This window comes from Gymnogyps californianus, chromosome 13, assembly GCF_018139145.2.
Source record: "Gymnogyps californianus isolate 813 chromosome 13, ASM1813914v2, whole genome shotgun sequence".
NCBI lineage: Eukaryota > Metazoa > Chordata > Aves > Accipitriformes > Cathartidae > Gymnogyps > Gymnogyps californianus.
Window position 1 is genome coordinate 23,760,865 of NC_059483.1, and position 21,880 is coordinate 23,782,744.

Here is a 21,880-nt window from a genome sequence, read left to right on the forward strand (position 1 = left end):
TCCCTAGAGGCCCAAGGCCCAAGGGCAGCACAGAGCGGGATCCCTCCCGTGAGCTGAGGTCCAGAGCGATGCCCTGACTCCCAGATCGGGCAGGGGCTTCGAGGGAACCTCCCCGTCCTCCTCCATCCTCTGTGCCTGAGCCCTGCTGAGGCTTTACCTGTCGTCTCTGCTTTTTGGCAGCGCTGTCAAAGCCCGGAGAAGACCACCACGGCGGCGTATATGAATTTTTTCGAACGGACTCAGGTACTGAGCAGTCTTGCGGGGTCCCTAAGTGGGAGACGCGTCCCAAAACTGGGAGCGGCTGCAAGCAGTGCCCATGCTGGAGAAAAGGCAGAAGGGGAGAACAAGGCTCCGGTGTCTCCTCAGAGGGCCTGACGCCGTCCCCTCGGGGTGTGGGAGCTGGCCCGGCGGGAGGGAGAGTTGGGGGTGGCATGCCTGCTGCAGGGATGGTTTGTGTCCGTGTCCCTCGAAGGAGCGACTGGTCAAGCAGCTGCGCTCCCCCCGGGCTCTCCTTCTGGCCTGCCGAGTTTTGTTCGCTGGGACAACCTGTCCCAAAGGGTGGGAGCGTGCCTCCAGGCACCAGCTCCGGGGGGGAAACAGAGAACTTCCCGGCCACATCAAACGTGCTGCAAGCTTACCAGTGGTGCACAGGACGGCCTAACGTTCCAAATTGCTCCTCCAGATGTGGTCGGCGAGAGAACCACAAGTGTTTACAGTCCCCAGAGCAATGCCCAGAGCTCCGCAAGCGTCTTCTGTCCTCAAGACGTGCGAAGGAACTGTATGATAGGCACAGCAGCACTCCTGATTTCCCTGCCACTTGCGATAACTGTTGTGCTGTGTCGTGATCCGGCGGCGGAGGAAGAGAAAACAGTGAGTCATTGATTTTCCCCCCCACTGCTTCCTTCGATGGCTGCTGTGGCCACGAAGCCTTTCTAGTCAGGCTGCTGTGGAGTGGCGAGTGAGCGGTTGGCCAGAAAACTCTGCGGAGGTTTCTGCTGCTGTCAGGTGCTTTAATTGGCCTCTTAAGTCCTGGGCCTTCCTCTCGGGAGCCCGCTCTGCCTGGAGCCAGCGTTAGCTCAAAGTGGCCCTGCCCGGACAAGAGCAGCCCCCAGGAGCGACAGGCAGAGGCAAAGCAAGGTCAGGACGAGAAAGCGCGGGGGACGAGATTGCCCTAGACAGCGAGAGGCGCCCTCGCGCGCCGCTCCTGACCAGCGAACCTGCCCGGAGGATTCCCCCTGCTTGGTGGTGCCATGAGGTGCAGGCGTCCACCTCGGCCAAGGCGTGCCAGCAGCTCCGCCCATGGTGGTGAGCCTTGCCAGCTCTGGGCCGTGCTGTGGAGCACAGTCCCTGTGTCCCGTCTGCAGCTGAGGGCCTCAGCGGCCTCCTCTCTCCACAGGCGCCTCTCTGCAGCTTCAGGAGCCCAGCGGGAAAGCGGCGGCTGGCCCTCGCGCCCGGACAGCCGCACCAGCCACACCAGCCGCCCCGGCACCCCTGAGAGCTGGACGCAACGCCAGCAGCCGCCGCTCCAGCCTGCAAAACCGGCGCGCCCTGACAGCCGCACCAGCCACACCAGCCGCCCCGGCACCCCTGAGAGCTGGACGCAACGCCAGCAGCCGCCGCTCCGGCCTGCAAAACCGGCGCGCCCGCCCTCCCCACGGCCCCCGCGGCCCCCCAGCCCGGCTCCGGCTCCCCAGCTGCTGCGGAACCAGCCCAGCGCCTTCCAGCCCCAGCCCCAACCAAAACGGCCCCCCCGCCCCCCGAGCCCCGTGGTGGGGCCCTACGGCAAGGGCTGAAGGCGGCCCCCGCCAGGGTAGGGGTTGGGGGGGCACTGACCAAACAGCCACCCTTAACCCCCAGCACACTGGCAAAGAAATTAAAAGACGACGATAAAGCTGATGGATCTTTAGTCTTTCACCTAATGACACACACTAGCAGCAGGTCTAGCATGAAAATACATTCAGGTTCTAAGCTCCCTGCCTTTTCCTTTGCTTACAAGTGTGCAAGAAAGAGCTCCTGAAACAAAATTAATTTGGCATCCTTTGGCAATCGTGTAAGTGTTAGTGTCGAAAGCCTGAGGACACCAGACACCTTTTGAACTGAAGGCAGGTGATTTTCTCAGAAAACAGGAATGTCCTGCAGAGGACGTACCCCCGACACGCAGCTACAGGGATCAGCCGTTTCTCTCCAAATAGAGAGGGACAGAGCTCTCGCACAAGTGTCCGGGTGGCACCTAGAGCAAACCCCGCGAGGCACCAGCACTGGCTGCGCCCCATGCCCGGGCGCAGCCGTGGGTGCCCACGGTGTCGGCAGGCAGGAGCCAGGCACGGGGCTCCTCCGACCGGCAGCGGGGCCCCGAGGGGCTGGGGGAGCCCACAACCATGGCCAGCAACAGACAGCGACACCAACCTGGCCGACGCACGGTGCGGGAGGCAGTGATGGGAGCCCCACCTGGCCAGTCTCAAGAGCACCTCCAGGGACACAAGCCTGACAAGCCAATGTCCTGGAGGCCAAACAAAGGGCCTCGCTAATTAATGGGCCCTGGGAGGGGCCTAATTGATGGGCCATCACCAATTGGGGGTGGCCAATTGGGCTTCACCCACAGGCAAGGCACCCTAGGCCAGACTGACTTTTGGTTTGATGCAATCCTCCTGTTGAGAGAACAGCAGGGCTGGAGTCTTTTTTCCCCCTATTTGTCACAGACTCGTTGATAGCGTGCAGGGGACCTAACTTCAGACACCTCAGCTACTGACACCTGCTCCAGCCCCCTCATCACCTCTGTGGCCCTGCTCTGGACCCGCTCAAGCAGGTCCATGTCTTTCTTCTGCTCTTGACCACTGTACACCCCACGGGACGAAAACCAGGGGAGAACCTCACCTAAAGTCAATGCAATAGAAAAGACCCAGCCTGTCTCTGTACAAAAGACCAAAGCAGAAAGGGGAAACTGGGGAGCACCCTCAGTCACCACTGAGTGTGAGAGGTGACGGAAGACGTGGTTGCCAGCTCCCCTTTCACGGCAATTGGTCGGGTTTCCCTCGTGAATTCCTCATGATTGTCCTCCGGGGTCTGTGTCAGGAGATGGGGTGACACCGCATGACAGGGAGCCAGCAGAAGTTAGGGCTGTGCGCCCGGGGAGATGCCCGAATCCATCAGCGCTGAGCCTCGACTGCCAATATGCAGGCAACTGGGGTCAGGGCTTGATCCTCGGGGCCGCTGCCCCCACTGCTCAGGCTCCCAGTCCTGAGCTGATGGCGCCAATTAGCGATTGCTACTTTACAACATTCCTCATTGACACAGGAGCCCAAATATCGATGGCAGAGTACCCTACAATACAAGTCACCTTCTGATGCCATCCGGGCTGTTCCTGAGTTGGTAAAAGAGCTGGAAGAACGGGAAAGCTTCATCAAGTCTCCTTCCCACCACAATTCTCCTGCATGGCCTGTACAGAAACCTCATGGCAAGTGGTGACTCGCGGGAGGTTACAGAGCCCTGAACACCGCCACTGAACTGCTCACTGCGGCTGCTCCCGGTCTGCTTGATACAGTCCATTGTCTCAACGGACAAGTCTTGCCATGAAATGGCAACAGCAGATGGGAAGGATAAAGTTTTTAGGCTCCCCAGATTGGGGACAGAGAGGGAGAGATTTGCTTTCACCTGGCAGGGCCTGCCATTTACATCAACTGGCTTACCACAGGGTTCTAAACACAGTCCTACCATTGCTCGTGCTCCACTGGCTATAGAGCTGGAAACATTAACATTACCACAAGAGGTTACTGTGATGCATTATGAAGCACTGGCACACATCACATCCTTCTGAATTACCTCAGGCAGAGGTGCCGCTGTCAAGCAGATATTCAGTAGGGAAGCTGACAGTCCTTTCAGTTCCCTGTTCCTGCATCCAAACCTTCAACAGCTGAGCAGAATTCATGTAAAGCACCCATTTCTCCATGAGAGGGTCTAGCTGCAGAGCGTGCAGACTTGGTATCTTCAGTTTGTTACTCAGTGATTCCATGAAGTCCCAGATGTTTAGTTTCAGAAGGAACTTGAAGGTGAAGCCGATGATTCTGTGATGTACTGAAAATGTTTTAAGCGCTCTGAAAACCTGAATAGGCGTTACCACACAAAAAGCTTACGTCAAAAATGTAAAATATGCAAGATAACACTTCCGAATTTCCTTTTTTAAAATTAAGTCTCAAGGACACAAGGCTCGTAATAAACCTAGAAACCAATCTGTTGCATTTCACCACCTTTAGGCAGATGTTGTAAACCTAACCAAATTGAGATGTATCAAACAGCTATTATTTCTACTTCCATTGACAGCAGGACTTCCCAATCCAGTTCTGTTATTGGAAATTCTAAATCATTTTCTACTGTCACCGCTAGATTTTCCTGTGCGGTACTTGCAGCTCCTCAATCCATAAGAATCTGTCTCCTTTCACCGTCCTGAAAGAAGAGCCTTTCATCTAATACAGGTCTGGATGGGCTGTTACTGAAGGTAAGAAATGTCCTTAAAAAAATATTATTACTTACTTCCAATTGTTATCCTGTGGGTATATACAGTAGTCTGGCTTGAGATCATAAAGTGCACACAGGACATCAGGAAATCCTCATTCTGTAACAAACACGCCTTAGGAAAGATCATCAGGTATCCTGTCTTCTAACTACTGCAGAAAAGCATTTTTATTGATGTTACGTCACTCAGGTATCATTTTTTATTCGGTTTAATACTAGAAGGGTATACAATTAAAAGGATTAAAATTCTAGTCAACATCGTCTTTTGGAAGAAGTTCAGGTTACCTTCTGCTTTTTTGTTTTTACTGTGGATTCATGCAAAGTCTAGCTAATTAGTCTTCCGCTTTATATGAATCCTGCAGTTTTGGGAGTTTCTAACTTGTGGGTTATTTCTAATAGTTTTTAAAAACTGTATCGTCACCTAAGTTGCAATGGCCGTTTACGGAATGAGATCTGCCAGGTCTCCTTGGAGGGCTGCTGTATGTTGCTTCTCTGGTATCAAGCATTAAGGTTTTCTGGCACACACAGAAGCAGAGAAGCTTGATGTACAGCACGCTTGATAAATCATGCTCCTGGCACAGCCTCTACTGATTTGGTATGTTCTCATCTTCAAGTGAATCTGCTATTGCATACATCCCTGCTACTGAAGTCACCGTGCTGATGATACCATGCCTTAGTACAGCACAAGACTTTCAGGGTTATCTACCTGCATATGCTCTCCTTCAGCAATAAACACTTAGACTATGAGGAGACTTTAAGCTTTTAAGAAATACATGGTTAATTTGCTTGCCTTGTTAAAAGCTGAGTTCAAAGTGCTATTTGTCCAGTCACCATGCGTTTCTACTTTAAAAGCCCCAAAGCAGTGGCAGTGAAGAAAATGACACTGTAATCGTGGAACCGTAAAACTTCCACAAGGCACCGGCAAAGACAAATGCGTTCACTGCCAAACACGACTCCACTGAAGCTGCCTACTGCAGCCAAGGGCTGAGGCTCCAGCTGCACACAGCTCTCGCCACACGATGGAGCTCCAGGGTTTACAAGACCAGCACTAACACCGGTTCCTCACAGTTTTACCCCATGATTTCAGTAGCATCCCCTGCACTGGAGCCACACTTCCCAACTCCCGCAGGCTCTTTTGGCGAGTCAATTCCTGCCACCTTCTCCAGTCATGCCTGGAGTACCTGCACATCCAGCATCTTGAATGACTACGTGCAGACTTACAAACTCAAGTTTGTTCGTTCGTTCCGTGGGTTTTTTGTTTGACTGGTGGGATTGGGGCAGGGGGAAAGGGGAGCAGCGTGACTGATGCAAACTTAATTATCCTTCATATTGCTTCCCCTCACTTCACTCAACTACCCCTGCACTGTCTGTCATCACATCACAAAAACTCTCAAGAATTTACACGTTCTTGTTTAGCAGCACATAGCAGAACATAAGCACTCTTAAGCTATTCTCCAACCTGTGAAAGAGAAAAAAATAGCTCAAACGATAGTTACGATTTTTATTCATTACTCTGCTGAAGGAACAAAATGTGTATTTGCGGAAATAACAAAAGTCCCATTTCCTCTCAGTGTGATCCTAAAAGCCAAATGCTTTATTCTCCCAGTTATTTTGCCTACTTTGCAGCACAGAAGCAGCCACCTAAAGCTGAAAGGGAGTTTGTAGAAGGAATAGTTCCTACATAAACTGTGCTTTACTGACACCTACTCTGTGCAGTGTGGAGATAAACAGATACATAAACTTGAGGTATACAATGCTGTAGTACATCCTGCTGTGAAAAGATCATTTGGCAATTGTAAAGTTGTAAATAGGTTGCTACCTGAAAAGACTATTTTACTCTAGTGCTTAAATTCAGCTTTAGAAATTCAATGGATAAAATTAAGCATAACAGAAAAGTCAAAACTGTAAGTTAAAAACCTGTGTGAAGATTAAGACTAAACAGATTAGAGGGGTGGTTGTGGGTTTTTTGGGGGTTTGGGTTTTGTTTTTTTTTTTTACTTTGTGCCAAGCACATTCACCTGCACTGAAAACAGCCACTGAGCAAGAAAGCAAAAATTCTTTCATCAGAATGTAATGTTTGCCAGCTCAAGTCCAGGCACCTTTTTAAGAGTCCCCTGCTTATGCCCAAAAACTTAAAATTTAATACCTCTATTTGGACATGCTAGCCCATTTAGCAGCAATACACTGGAGTAAGTGCAAATCACACCGAAACACTTGTTTGAACTCACAAATTTTACAAAGAGGAGAAAAGGAGGACAAGCAGTTTCAGCACACAACGCTATACAAATTTATAGAGGTACTTTAACTCTAAGCACGAGCAGTACCGAAGTCCATCCACCTTGACAGGGATATGTGTCCACTACGGCATTTCTTGGAATTTTCACACAACAGTGTAAGATAAATACAGTATTGGTGACAGTCAGTGGTATTAATCTAGCGTCTCAATCGGAAATGCCAATTTTATTTTTACTAAATCTATATCCCATTTACATTTAATTGCTTTAACACAAAGCATTCTGGTTTTACATAATTATAACATGAAATATTACTGCTTTGCCACATTTTCAACTAGCATGTTTGATTTTGACTTATTTTTCTAACCAAGTAGTTACAGATGGAACATAAATATCCAGAAACCACGGCTTGAAAGAAATTAGAAGTCACTACCGCCCACTCGTGCACTGAATGAAGCACATCTCCTGTGGAAAAGTAAAGTACATGATCATAATTAACAATTTCTAATATGAACAAAGAACCAAAGTAATACAATCCCAGCATCTTCCTGTATGCATACTTGATTTTACAATGTTAGTGTTAAACCATTCGTGTATTAGCAGTGCATGCGTTACAGTACTGTACAATACTGGCAAAAGCCTCAGTGAAATTAGAGAACACATTGTAGTAAGGAAAATGACTACACTAACATGTTATCAGATTTTCACAAATCCTTTTTGAATACACGTCTGTCCGTACACTGGCAGAAGAAATATATATATATGAGCACACTTCAGTTCAGCTACAGCTTCAAACGGTGCAAAGGCCTCAGCGCACTTCTCAAAGGAAACCATCATTTTGGTTATTTGTTCCTGCTTCAAACACGAATGTATACTTACTTATAAATATAGGAATGTTTATTTATTCTCTAGATTTGTGTCTCTTAGGACATGCTACTAGTAAGCAGGCTAACTTTTTCTGCATAAAGTTTGCATGTTAATGTAATAATTACACAAATTCAGCGAATAATGAAGTGAGCGCACGAGAACGTTTTCAAGAATGCCGTGTTACGTCATTAATTGGCAACATAATTCAACATCTATTGCCCTTCATAAGTCCTGGGAGCCTTTCACCATTTTGCAAATGAACTGGTGTTTTCCGCTACTAACAACAGAGGAAAATACAGGAGGCATTTATCAAAAGGAAAGTGAAATAAGCATACAGCTTGTTAGTAGTCGCAGAAAAACAAAGCAAGCAATCTGATGTTTTATCTAAGCTTCCTTTTGCCAAGTCTCCACTCTTACTATGCAAAATAACTTCCTAGCAGGACCTATATGAATTGAGGTTGCATTTAAGATATACAGGGTACAACTTGGTGAAAAGCTCAGTGAAAAAATTACAATCAACAATTTCACATTAAAAATATCACCGTACAGCTACTTAGTAAGTCCCTCTTGATGAAGCTGGCCATTACAGGGCAAAAAAATACTATTAAATCTATTATCGTATGTTGACTACACTGGAAAGACTGCAGCAGGTTTGAACAAGCACTGTAAATAACTCCTTGGGGAAGTTCAGACTGTTTAACACCTGAGTGTTGCTGTGAACAGCACACGTCAAATTTGACAAGAGGAGCCACACCAGTAAATGACTGTTTTGGTGAAGCCCCCTGGCAGCTGGGGATGCTTACCCGCTTGAAGAATTAGGAACAGGATGCCCTGTTTCTTCAATATGGCTTAATTCAGTTAAAGAATTATTATTGCTTTTGAAGGGACAGATTCATTTTCTCAAAAACCCTGTCATGGATTAAATTTGACCCATTGTTATGATTAAGCATCGTTCTGTAGGGTTTCTACGTACATTTCTAATGGAAGCCATTTCTCCACGCCAGTTAAGACTTGCATTACAGTCAGAAAACCGTCTGCGCAAAGCAGTACAATTAAAGAGGAGCACAGACGATGCAGAAAAGGCAAATGTATCAACGAGGATTGTCATAACCTTGAACATCAGGTTGAGTTTCCACTCCTCCAAGAAAAACTCATAAAAATAGAATTTGATTGAGCAATGTCTTTCTCTAAAACTGACTGCGCTGTGCCAGAAGAAAGTCACCATAAGCACGTTCTTGCTTCTCAGGGACGGATTCTAGAGCGTGCTAACAACAATACGGAAACTGAATGCAAGCGTTTAGCTTCCATCAGTACAGCGTATGCCAACAAGCATTAAAGTTTAGTTTTGTGCAATCCCACCCCTTACCCTGCTGTTAGTGACAGCGCGTTCCGTTGCCAAAGCAGGTACGTTTCATGAGGCATTCTCTTCAACTTCTGCCTCCTCGTGTTTGAATTTCACTCTCCTCACGCCGTACCGGGTTCTGCCTGCCCATCGTGTCTCGAAGGCCCTCCCCGCAGCTGCCTGCCCCCCTGCCCGCCGCCTCTACCTGCCTGCCCCGCTACAACTGCCTTCGGCCACCGCTCCCCGCCGCAGCTCCGCGCTCCTGGTGCCCGAGGCGCCGGCAGCCCCGGCGAGGGGCAGGGCAGGTGACCCCCGCCCCCCGGGGTCCCCCTGCAGCCCCGGTAACGGGGGGGGGGGGGGGGGGGGCGGCTCCCCCCCGCGGCCAAGGTCTCCCCTGCCCACACACTTGATAGCGGAAGTGACGTACCGAGGCGCTGACGGCATCCGCGGCCTATCCCCGGCGGGCGGCGGGCCAACCCACCACTGAGGAGCGCCCGGGGCGGCGCTTCCGGGCGTTCAAGTTAGTCTGGAGGAGAGAGGGGGAGGAAAGGGGGAAAAAGGCCTCAATGAAAAAAGAACGACAGTAACGCAGGCCGCAGCGGCGCCGGGGGCGGGGGCGCCGGGGAGGCCTCGCCCGGCAGCGGCGGCCGCGGCCCCGCCTCTCGCCGGGGCAGGCGGCCGCAGCCCCCGCCTCCGCCCGCGGCCCGGCCGCTCCCCCCGCCGGGGGCAGCCCTCACCCCGCGGGGCGGCGGCGCCGAACGGAGGAGCCGGGCCGAGGACCCCGCGCCCGCCCGCGGTGGGGAGAGGACCGGGCCCGCCCGCCCGCCCGCCCGCCCGTCCGTCCGTCCCACCCGCCGCGCCGCCCCGCCGCTTCCCGACCCCTACGCCCGGGCCCCGCCAGCCGTTTCCCGCCGGCTAGCCCCAGCTCGTCGCCCGCCACGCGGGCGATGGCCGCGCCCCGCGGGGACCGCGCCCGCCGCTGCCGCTGCTGCCGCCACCGCCCCGTTACCTACCGCAGGGTGACCCGGAGCCGCGCCGGGAACCCGGATGGAGTCGCGGGCCGCTCCTGCCGCCGTTAGTCGCGCGGCACCACGGAAGGCGCGACGCGCGCCACTCGCCCCATTGGCCGACGGGCGCCAAGCCCCGCCCCACTGGAGCCGCCGGGCAGAGGGGGCCACCCGTCTATCATCCAACCGCCTCTCACGCCCATTGGGCTTGGGGCCGTGCGGCACCGCCTCCACCTGGGACCCTCGCTCCTCACTGGATAGCGGGGAAAGGTCTCCGCCCCCTCCGCCATTTATTTGAGGCGTCTCCGGGGGTAGTCCTAAAATGGCGCCCCTGGCGGTTGAGGTGTTGTTGTTCCCGCACTCGGCGGCGCTGAGCGGGGCCCGGCCCGGCCCGACCCGACCCGACCCGACCCGACCCGGCCCCCATCCCGGAGCCCGTCCCCTGCCTCGGGGGCGCCTCTCCGCGGCAGTGGCGGTGCAGTGGCTGCCCAAAGGCCCGCGGCCTGGCGTCTTCTCCTCAGGAAGGGGCTGCCCGGCCCGGCCCGGGTGGCCTTGCGTTGCCCGGCCGGCCTGTGCGTTCTCCAGCCCGCCGTTGCTCGGGCATTGGTTTGTAGTCTTAGGGCCAGCGGTGGCTCGGGTTTCCAGGGACAGCTGCTAGCCCTGGTTCTCATTGGCACCGTTGCCTGCCTAGGGGCTTGGCCCCCCTTTGGCTGTTCTGGCTGCTTCCATGTTGTTTCTCATAAGCTGCTTAGACTGGAAATTGGTCAAAAGATTTGAGACTAGTGGTAATGCAGACATCTTTCCAAACAGTGGCCATCCGGACGACTGCGTGGTGGCAGGTAGCGCGACACTGGGTACATCACAAATGCCAGCTGCGGCCGGAATAGGTTAACCAGCACGGTCAACGGCAGTGGTCTTCAGCAAGCTCTCCTGAGGGGTGGTGAGGAGTAACAGTCCAGATAAAGACACTACAGGTACACGCAGTTTCTATCCAGAGCTCAGCATTCAAGAGTGGCTTTTCTCCTTGGCATTGGCAGCTTTTGTTTTCATCGTAGTTTTGTAGTCTGTTTAGGTAGGTGGTTGAAGGAGCAACACAACTGGAGTTGTAATTGCTTTGCTAATAGCATTCTCGGACAGGTGATAATCTTGTTTAATTGGGGACGCAAATGTGCTGAAGCACTTCTCTTCCTTCATCCTTCCCCGCAATCCCAATTGAGCTCTTGAAGTAATGAGTTTGTACTGTTCCTTGCTGGGAAGGAGAGGAGTGTCTTTTCTACCAGCCACCCTTGTAAACGATTCCTGGTTTCCAGTTACTGGCCTTTGCAGTTGGGTGAGAGAAACCTCTAGCTTGCTGTTGATGCTCTACTGTGAATTGTGTATTTTTTGGCAAAGTTTGTCTGTACTTTTCTCTCTGCCTCTGCATTTGGGTTTTGTCCTGTTCTACCTCAGAAGCAATCTGACTTGGAAGTGTTTACGTTAGTGTGTTGTTACTTTGATCAAATACCTTTTCTGGTTGTATTCCTGATTGAGTCTTTCTTTTAATGTTTTTGGGGATGCACAGGGGCTATAGGGCACACCAAAGTCTTTCAGAGGGGAGAGGTGGTCCTTCAGCTTGTTAGTGTGTCTGCAATATCAGAGGCATCAGGACCAATACAAGCTCAGGGAGGGAAACGCTGTGTGTAAAAACAAACTTCAGACACAGGTCTGTGTTCTGTCGCTCTCAATTTTCACAAGATCATTGGACAGAGATACCTTATAAAATGTGTGAACGCACAGAGTGTTCTTGTCAGTCTGTGAGTAAAGCTTTTCTGTTTTCTTCTCTGAGAAGTTTTAGAAATAATGCAACTTTTGTGAGCTCTTAACAATTTTGTAAAAGTTTGTAGAGTTTGAATGATGACGTTCTTACGTCTGTGGTGTCCCATCTTACTTCACAGATAACGATTTTTATCACAAATGTCAGAAGGGAACGTGGAGCCTTGTGTTCGGTGATGAGAGCAATGAACAGCTTAAACAGTGACCCGACACCTGTCTGGGTAAGGCAGGCGTTTTGCATGTCGAACACACTAAGTCACCGTGCCTCAACAGCTAAAAGGTGAACCCAACTGCAGTTTTCATCCTTGTGCAGGTAAAACTTTGTCAAATAAATTCGGCCGGCTGCTAAATTACTTTTTAATCTTTACTTTCAGGTGTAGTTTGACTCATTTTCTGATGAACACGGAAGGTGTACATCCCGTGTCGCGTGGTGAGAAACTTTTGTCGGGTTCTGCCAGGTACAACCGAGAAGCGCTTTGGTAGCTCCTGCACTCCCGCTGTAGGTCACAAGATGGCGTATGAATACCCAGAAAGATGACTGTCCGAGTAACCCGTTCAGCAGTGAAAGACCCATCTTACTGTTGTGTTTTGCTTGGGCACCGTAATAATTCTTGCTAGCACACAGACAGGATTTCCTCGTAGTAGTAGTTATTAAATGTTATTTTTCAGGAGTCGTATTCAGAAAGGTTTGTAAGAGGTATATGGAAATTCAAGTCTGCATTTTTAGTAATTTTACAGGTTGCGCTGTCTATAGCGAGGATTGCCGGAGGGCTGGACTTGCCGGAGGAGCAGCGTGCTGTCATAAGGAAGTCTATCCCAGCTATCAGATAATGGAGGAGGGATACAGAAGCATTTTTTCAAAACCAAAACATTCTGTAGATGACACATTTGTTTTCAAAGCAGGAAATACTTACTGAGTGATGGTGTTCTTTTGGGCCTGCACTTTGCCAGATGCACGCTGATTCGTTGGTGGCCGTTGCTCATTATACCCATAATTGGGAAGTGACATTGTTTCTGGCCTAGAGAAGAGAGCAAATCCACAGTGTGTCCAATCAGGCACCAGACAGTTGTTGACGTGACAGATTTTTCTTTGGGAAGTGAATTGTTTTACCACTTTTTGCCTAACTTCAGTCTTGTCTTTTAATAAGAAATGCCAGCCCATCTGTTTTACTGGAATGCCCATAGTTGTGGATTAGCAGGCCATTTTCAATAGCACTGCTTATTTTAAAAGCAGATCAAGGGACACTGAAAGTACGTGTCTTGAAATGTAATATCCTAGGAGTCTTTGGTCTGGCAAATAGTGCCAAATAGTTCTGCTCACCGTACTCTCTATTTCTTTAGGACAGCTAGGAGTTGGAGAGTCTAAATCCTTTTCCTCATCCAAGAGTGGATCACAGTGTAGAAAAGGTTGAAGACACACGCTGTGGGCAAATGCAGTTGGTATCAGTACAGAAGAAAATAATTCAGATGTATAAGCCACTTGTTACGATAAATCTGTCGAGTGAAGTTCTTTGAAAAAGGGGTAATTTTTGAGAAGGGGTGAAAAAGGGGTGACTCAAGAAAGCCCAAGTTCTGACCCGAACTGGTAGATGCCGTAAAGAGGTGGTACGTTGCCACTGGCCGCTGCGGATTTCCTCGTACCGTACTTGAGCTTCGGTTGCACCAAGTGTAAAGATCAGAAAGGACAGTGAAGTTATTCTGAGCATTTGACTTGCTAAGCATTGCTTGACTGCAGCAGCAGGTGATTACAAGCTGTAACTTTAGCCATGTGAAGCTCAGGTTACCTTCTGAGCACAACATTCATTACAATTAAACAGCACCTGCACAGCATCTTAGAGCAGCACCTTGGCAGGCTCTAGGTGAGAAGCAAGAGATAAGGGTGATAAAATTCGTGGTTGGTCCAGTTCTGTTCAGTGTGCGTAAGAGTGAAAATGTCAGTACGTGTGCCTTTACAAATTACACAAAATTAGAAGATGGCCAAAACAGTAAAGATGAAAAAAGTGTGAGACGACCTGGCAACATTGGGACTGGAGGGAGTGTCTCAGCCTGGTGAATATGGAAGTGCATGGTCACATAGCACTGGAACTGGTGAAACCTAGATTCCCGTTTTCTGTTTGCTTCTGGATTTTCCATTGCCTAGTAATGTACAAGTGGCAGCCGAAGCTTTGCTCACAATTAGGGCATTTGTATTGCTCCCCCATTCCCACGTGAATCCTGTAATGTCAAAAAAAAAAAAGTTTGAACTTACGTTGCACCTTCTTTTCACAGCGACTGCTGATAGAAAACCATCATGAAGCTTGTGGGAACTTACTCTCTTTGCACTTATTTCAGTTAAATTGGCTTGAAAGTGGTCGGTGGGCTCAAAAGGAATGAGGGGAAGAAGGATGGACACATACACATACCTTGGAAACCAGACTAAAAGCATCAAATGGAATTTGGTACGAGGACTGTGTCTCCCACTTGTTGCGTTAAGCATGTGCAACAAGGCAGGTTGAGAAGAGAGTTGCTGGTGCATGTTCTCTCAAAATCATCTTGAGAGTAGTTAGGACAGCAAGTTTGGGGTCGGTTTTATGCAAAACAAGTCGGGGATGCAGTATCCGCTCTTTTTAGAATTGATTTTCACCTTCCTCTGGTATGCCTGTCATCCCGCTTTCACATGGGGTACCAAGGAGCTGTGGGGAAAGAACAGCTTTTGGCCCCAGTCTCGTCTGTTACCCTCATTAGCAAGGACTGTGTTCGCATGAGGAGGCTTGGTACTGACTAGGGCATGCGGGGCTGATGCGATAAGCCTTCAGCGTCAGGGCTTTGATCACTACCACCCCCAGGCCTGATCTGAAACGCTGTTTTAAAAGGAAAGCCTTCTACACGTGGAACATCGTAATCCCCCAGAATCCTGTGGATCTCTTCTCACATAGTACCAGGAGTACTATTTGACATGTCCTGTGTTTGTTAGATTTCCAAAAAGGGAGTTCTGATGCTAGCACAAGAGCCAGAAGAAAACAACCTGATAACTTTTTAAGTTTTCCAAAGTTAAAATGTGCAGAGATTGAGCAGACATTGCCCTGAAAAGCAGAAATGCTTTTGTGTTAATTAGCAAAGGAACGTAGAGAAATGATGTAAGGAAAAAAGTGGTAGGCAGGCTCTGTACCTGTCAAAAATTTTAAAGGCGCACTCATATGAGTATATTGTTGACTGTTCTGGAAGAATTACCAGGCAGATTACCAAATAGATGAAGTGGTGTAGCCTAGCATTTATCATTTTAAAATAAATTTAAATTATTTTGTAATTCCCTAAATAAGTTATTAACCTAACCTTAGTACATAGGTTTATATGGAATTAACTGTGTGTGGTTGTGGTTTAAGGCTCAGATTTCGTGCTTAGGATGTGAATTACATTTCTCATAGAGAATAAACTTGAAGCACTTGAAGCTGTCAGGGTCGTAGGAGGGATTCACACAGCACACGCTGTACACAGGCTCCTTTTCCGCGACATCGCTGAATCTGCCCATGCTACTCCGTCCTAGGCTGCTCGTTTAGTGCCAGCCTTCCCAACAGTTACTAATTTCGTGGTGGTACAATAAAGCGTGCAACAGAGCATATATACTAAATACCTCTCATTCTGTTTACCTTGCAAAGTGACTTTCAGTTGTTTGATGGACTATATAGGCAGCACATATGACTGGGAAAGTAAGGCTAAGTGTCAGGAGATAGTGCTTTGATTTATCCTGCCAGCAAATCTGTAAAAGCTGAATTTTCACTAATGCTTTAGTGAAATTCGCATTAGTGCGGGGGGGGGGGGGGCTGCATTTTCAAAATTATCTTGCTTGATGTCATTTGACTTCTCAAATTGTTGCAGTACTTCTTTGCAGAAGCGGTGATCAGGACTCTCATCTGAAAAAACAAAAGCAGGCCATTCTGATTGACGTGTCTCGGGTACGTTAGTGGTACTTGAAAGCATCTCCTCGCATGCAGCAGAGAGAGAATCCTTGATATTAATTCCTCTGATGAGCTCTTCAAAATACTGTTGCATTGAAATTTTATGCTTTGGTGGGTCCTGATGCGAGGCTTTTCCTTCTAGCACTTTCTGGATCTTTCCCTCGAAGTTTTTGTCCTCCTGTAGAAATTGTACAGAACTTTCATGCTGTTCCAGGAGGGTTTCCATTTGCTGAGAAAGCTGTCCAGAAGCTTCGGCCTCGTTTGAGATTTCCTGCAGCTTCTCCAGTTTTGTAGAATAGTTATGGTGTAACCTGGATTGCAGTTCAGCCATTCGGTACTGTATGCCCTTCAGCAAACCCATTCCAACTGTGTCCATCGTTACCTTGGTGTCTGTAGCACCAGCTGTTAGCTCATTAATCAGCTTTTCAGTTTCCCGTGTGAAATCAATTAATGAAAAGTTATGTATTGCATCATAACCATGTCTGAGTAGTGTGCAGAATAGGTAAATGCACTTTTAACTTTCAAAAAATATGATGTGTAGATATACATTGTAGGGTCTGTACCGTTTACAGTTTTGGCAGCTGTCAGTGCTCAAAGCCAAATGAAAATATAAATAATTGTAAATGCATTTTGAAATGCTTTGCTGTTTTGTCTCTAGGTTAGCCAGTTACATGAACTGCAGCGTGCTTTTCAAAATGGATCTCTTCAAAATGTCTTTTCTTGGGAATGTGGTTTCTTTCTTTAGGAAGCTGTGGCAACTGTGCGCTGTGCTCAAGCCTGCTTTGTGGAGATAGCACCAAGGTGAGCAGAGGAGGTGACTAGCAGTCAGTTCACTGAGAGAAACTGTATGAATTGTTTGGGTTTGCATGGTTTTTTCAGGTGTCAGTAAGGCTTGCGTATTTATCAAGACAGTAGCATTTGGCTCGCTGCGTTTAGGCAGGGATATAGAAACCACATAAGACATTCCTCATCTACTGTTAAATATATTGTGTGTTGTGCAGTAGCTAGGCAATTAGAGTTCATAGATTAATGACTGAAAGAAATCGAGGTAACTGGACAAGCACAATCGTGAACAGGTGGATGAGGGTGCATGTGCACACACACTGATCAGACGTCGCCCTTTGGCGATGTTAATACCTGGTTGTCATAGCAATTACGTTCCATCTTTTGTTATCTCCAGCCCACCCACAGCTACTTGTGGACACGATTGCAACTTTGGTTGGGGCAGAGCTGGTCGATTCTGTGCTCTGCTTACTTGCGATATTCCTGCTCCATGGGAATGAAGATTTGGCGTTCAGGTCTCAGACATACATAAATTTTCTTATGTGTAGCAAACCTCTGTCAATTAGCTAGAAATCGGGAGCGAAGCCAGCAGGCTTCAGGCCAGTAGTTAAGGAGAGTTGTTTTTCCCCCATCTTTCTGATTCAAGACCTTTCCCACAAAAAGCAAGAGGAATAAGTGGGGGACACTACGCTAGGAATTGAAGACAAAATGTCTGCTTGAATGTTGAGTCTGATTGTAGCGTAGCAATCACCGGTACATTTAGAAAATAATTTCTAGTCACCAGTACATTTAGAAAATAATTTGTAATCCCTGTTGTTTCACCAGCAGCCCGTCGCTGTTCTTATCTCTAGTCCTTCTCCTTTTTCCATACCCTGTGTGTCCTGCGAGTTGTGTTGCGTGGTGCAGACTAGCAGAGGATGCTGGAAGGAGGTGTGCTCTGTAACTGAGATGGGATGTGCAGGTGTAAAAAGAGGACTATCAACAGGAGCGCGTGGAAACCCTGCGTGGCAAGTACGGTGTTACTTTCAACATGTATTGCAGTCAGCCAGTGTCACTGCCAACACTGAATGCTTTTTGGGAGGCGTGTTATTGGGTAGACCGTTCCCTTTGACTTTTTTGCACTCTGAATTAGTATCTTGACACAGAGTAAGTTTGTTTCCTCTCAGTAGGCCCTTTTCTTGGTGCTCAGTGGGGCTGCAACACAGCCAGGGTTGAAGGAGGATCTCTGGCTGCTTAGGCCAGGGGGACAGGACACCTCGGCTCCATCCTCCTTTTGGTCGTGAGTTGCTGTGGTCATTGTGCAGGCGTTTTACATTAACTGCTTCAGTTTAGTAGTCTTGAGAGTCAATGTGATAATGGACCGAAAAGTGGTTTTCTTATTACTTTAACTGTTGTAGTATTTGAGATATTTGGATACACGTTATAATCCAAGTACTTTGATCAAAAGATGTCTGAAGTCAGCAAAAAGATACATTGATAGTGGATGTCGTTCAGTTCCTAAGTGGAGATAGTATAGAAATAGAAAGTGCTTTCAGAAATAAGAAGTTATCTAGTGACTGTTTGGTATTTAATACGTTCTCTTTCCTGAAGTAGAGCTATTTATCTGTTTCAAAGTATGGTATTTCTTCATTCATTGTCTTTACCGTTTCAGTCATCGGAAGCCAGTTAGTACCTGCATGCAAATGCTATTACAGTTATCGGTGAAACTGGTAGCATAAATTGCAAATATAAGGACACCCACCATTTTTTCTTTAATCTTATGGAAGTCCAGTATGCCATTTATTAATTCTTAGCTGGCATTGGCTAACCCTTATGATGGTACAAAGGTCACATTGCTTGGATGGAGCAGGCAGGGACGGATAACAGTCCGCGGTGCTTCCTGTTTATGGAGCTACCTTGATTGCCTGCATTTGGTTATTTTTATAAAATACGACATCAAGTCCTTCGCTATTTAAATACGGGCCAAAACACAGCACTGAATGCACAGCACACACTCGGTGTCAGCGTGGCGGGGGAGAGCTGGCTGAGGCTGCCTGCAATCGTGGGAATCACCAACATGAGTTGAATTTTGGACTTGACATTAATATTGCAGTAGAACCATCTAATTTTTCACTTGTCCATTATAATATAAATCAGTTCTTTTGAAAAAAGTAGATTTTGAGTAACATGGGTCAAATTCTCCTTAATGCATGTATAAAAGTATAAAAGGTAGTCTTTTGGGGGGCAAATTAAGTAAATTGGAAAAAATCTTTATATGCTATGACAAAATATTCTTTGAAATACTTAAACTGAGACTTTGACTTTCAAGACATATATATATATTTAAAAATTATATATATATGTCAGTCAAATGTGCGTATTACTTTAACAGCCACTCCTTTTAATAGCTTGCCACCTACTAATTTCTGAGACATGAAACCCTTCTTAGCAGTGGAATTTTTTAAGCCAGCTTATTTGCCATCAGGGTGGATTTTTCTTTTTGAGACTTTGGAGTCAGGCTGTTTAGATCCGTATCCGTCTCTGCCTGACCATTGAAGTGGGCATAATCAGAGCATCTCTTCAAGAACTCAAGGACAAGGTCAGCAAAGGCGCTTTGAGACCTCAGGGCAATACTCTGTATATTATTTGGTTTTGTGGTGTGCAGGGTATGTCAAATAGAAGATTGGTCCAAAAACATGTTCTGGCTGACAGACAACGGAGTAGTTTGATGTGGCTTTTATTTCAAGTCTAGTAACAGTTAGGTAATATATAGGATAGAGAGAGACGCAGGATCTCTGCTCTCCTGGTGAATGTTCATATGTCGTCTTAAAAGACAGTACTGACTTTATTGAGGCAGGGGAGGGAAATGGACCAATGGTCATTTTGCTGAGAAATGTGGCCATATAGTGCCCGCTGTGGTCGATCAAGTCAGGAAGTACAGGATGGGCTTGTGCTGGTGATGTTCTTTTTTTTTTTTTTTCCTCATTTTTGTTTTGTTGGGTTTTTTGTTGTTTTTTTGGTGGTGGCTTGCTTGTTTTTAGATTGAGTGCCATTTTGAGCCGGTTTAAAGGGAAAATGGACAATGTCCACACATGTTTTCTTGAGCCTGACTTACTGGAACTGAATAGATCCCCTGCAAGTCAGATACGGGCATTAGATGTCTCAGTTTTGGTTCAACACAAAATACCCTTATTACTAAAAGTGTACTTGTAAAATAGCTATATTGGCGTAGACCCTTTCAAGGATTAGTCCAGAGCCTGAGGCTGCGTTGGAAACTGGTGTTCATCACTGAGCAGCGTGCTGCAGCTGGCACGTGTCCCTAACTGGCAGAGAGAGCACAGAAGCTGTGGGTTTAAGGTAAGAAAAAAAGAAACAAATAGGTGGTTTTCTTGCCTCCCGTGAAGAAATCTCTTCCTACCACTGTTTGCAATAGGTCAGTCCCAGTTTATTCTCCTCCAGAAGACGCTGGGAGGGTTGGTCTCTTCCCTGCTCTCTCCCCGCGTCACCAGTGTGTTGCCCGTGATGGTTCAGAGGATCTTCTGTGATCTTGTAGTAAAGCTCTAGGAAGTGCAAAAGTGGGGGTAGGAACTCCTCCAAGGCAACAATAGGGAAATCCCACAAACCGGGGGTAGTTGGACTCCCCTCCCGCTCTCAGTCATCCTCTGCTGTACTTAGCCAGGCCTGGGATGCTGCCAGCTCCCTTGTGTTGTGTTGTGATAGTATGAACTGCTGACGCACGGCAGCGTGTTTAGCACGTTCCAGCCTGCCATGGCAGCCTGTCCCTGGTTCACTGCAGGGTTTTAGCAGGATGGCGTTTGCTGCTGTGCATGGTGTGATATTTCCAGCGGAGGCTGTCCTGTCGGGCAGTGAGGACAGCTGCCACGAAGGTTTGTAGTGATACGCTTTCTCACATTTCTAAGTCCTAGCGGCACAGAAAGAGACATCGGTAATATTGATGGTTGGTTTTTGTTTCACTGGTTCACAGGCAGAGAAATACCTGTTTCATGACATTCCCTCTCAGCCCATGCCCTGCCACTGGGTCCTAGCTTCTACCTAAGCTTTCAGCTTCAAATACACAACTCATGTCTCATGTGTCTCCTTCAGAATGGTAGGTTCTTTTTTTGATACGTTCATATTTGATCTCGCTTGTTTTGGCTGAGAGAATGACCCTTTACAGGCACGAACTGAAGAGTATGAAGCCTGAAGCAGGGATCTTTAGTTTGCTTTCTAAAATTCTGCATTTGCTTAGAAGGGAATATTCATCAGACTGAAAACAAATGTCTCGGGACTGGTCCTGTAGGACATCAGATCTCCAGTCCCTCTCTGGGGAGCAACTTGTCGTTTGGCAAATATGGGAAACACCTCTTGCCAGTTTATTCGGTTGACAATGTGTCCTATCAAATTTTTAGTAACCTGCTACCCCCACATGACATAATTCCAAAATAAACTGACTGCCCAATCATCTGTGGAAAATGGATAGGCAGAGTGGAGCAGGGAGTGCCACCGAACCTCTTACACCATGTCACTGAAACAAAAGGCATTCCTCATTTTAACCTCTACTCCTTATTTTTTAGTGAGACTGTGCCATGCTTCGTGTTCATGTGAGAGCTGCTGTCTCTCATTGCCCATTGCCTCCCTTCTGCTCTGTGTAGTGCTGCAGGAGAGGGAGAAGTTGGAACAGCAATAAATCTTTATTTATTCTTTCTAGGTGGGCTTTTACTGATTGACCAGCAGCCCTAAAGCACAAGAACAAAGCAATATTGCACCGTGAAGTCATTGGCCATCAGAGAATTAAGATGACGTTCTCTTCTCAGAATGCTTTATAAGGTAACTAGATGTGTGTCAATTATTTACTCATCCAATATATAGAATAATAGAGGAGAATTCTTTATCAGCAGAATCAGCTATGCACAGGTGACATGCTGACAGACCCAGGCCTAGAATAAATAGGTTTTGATCCAAGAGGCACAGAGGACAATCTCAGCTCTTTGTTCCTGCACTATTCTGTGTGGGTGGAGAGAGAAAAAATTCAAGCATTTGCCTCGGACCACCACTCTGTTCTCAAGAGACAAGTGGAGCCAAGTAAAAGAAGTGGCAAGAGGAATTTGTCTGCTAATTAAAGATTTTTTTTTTCTTCACCCAGGAGTCAAATTGAAGGAAAGATCCCTCTGTGTTTCTCACAGCAGCAGACCATTCAGTGTTTAGACCAAGATATAGTGTGAACATTTATAAATCAAAATACTTCCTGAAATTTACATCTTATCCAAAGTAACGAGTGCTGTCGCTGTATGGAAAATTCATAGGTAAAAATAAAAACTTCTTGTTGTCTGTTCCATATTGCCTTAGCAGGTAACACTTCAAACCAGTCTGTACTTAAAAGGACGCCCGTGTCTGTTCAGGACTGCGTGATGA

The 21,880-nt window shown here is 47.6% G+C and overlaps 2 long non-coding RNA genes across 2 annotated transcripts; one reads left to right on the forward strand and one right to left on the reverse strand.

Moving 5' to 3' along the window:
* Positions 1-5,996: 5,996 nt before the first annotated feature.
* On the reverse strand, positions 5,997-9,424 carry LOC127021378 (uncharacterized). The gene is made up of 2 exons (XR_007767208.1): positions 9,380-9,424; positions 5,997-7,208 (listed from the first exon to the last, which is right to left on the reverse strand). It is a non-coding gene; the product is annotated as an uncharacterized LOC127021378 (long non-coding RNA).
* A 10,705-nt stretch (positions 9,425-20,129) lies between these two features.
* On the forward strand, positions 20,130-21,227 carry LOC127021381 (uncharacterized). The gene is made up of 3 exons (XR_007767212.1): positions 20,130-20,355; positions 20,454-20,576; positions 21,177-21,227. It is a non-coding gene; the product is annotated as an uncharacterized LOC127021381 (long non-coding RNA).
* Positions 21,228-21,880: the final 653 nt, after the last annotated feature.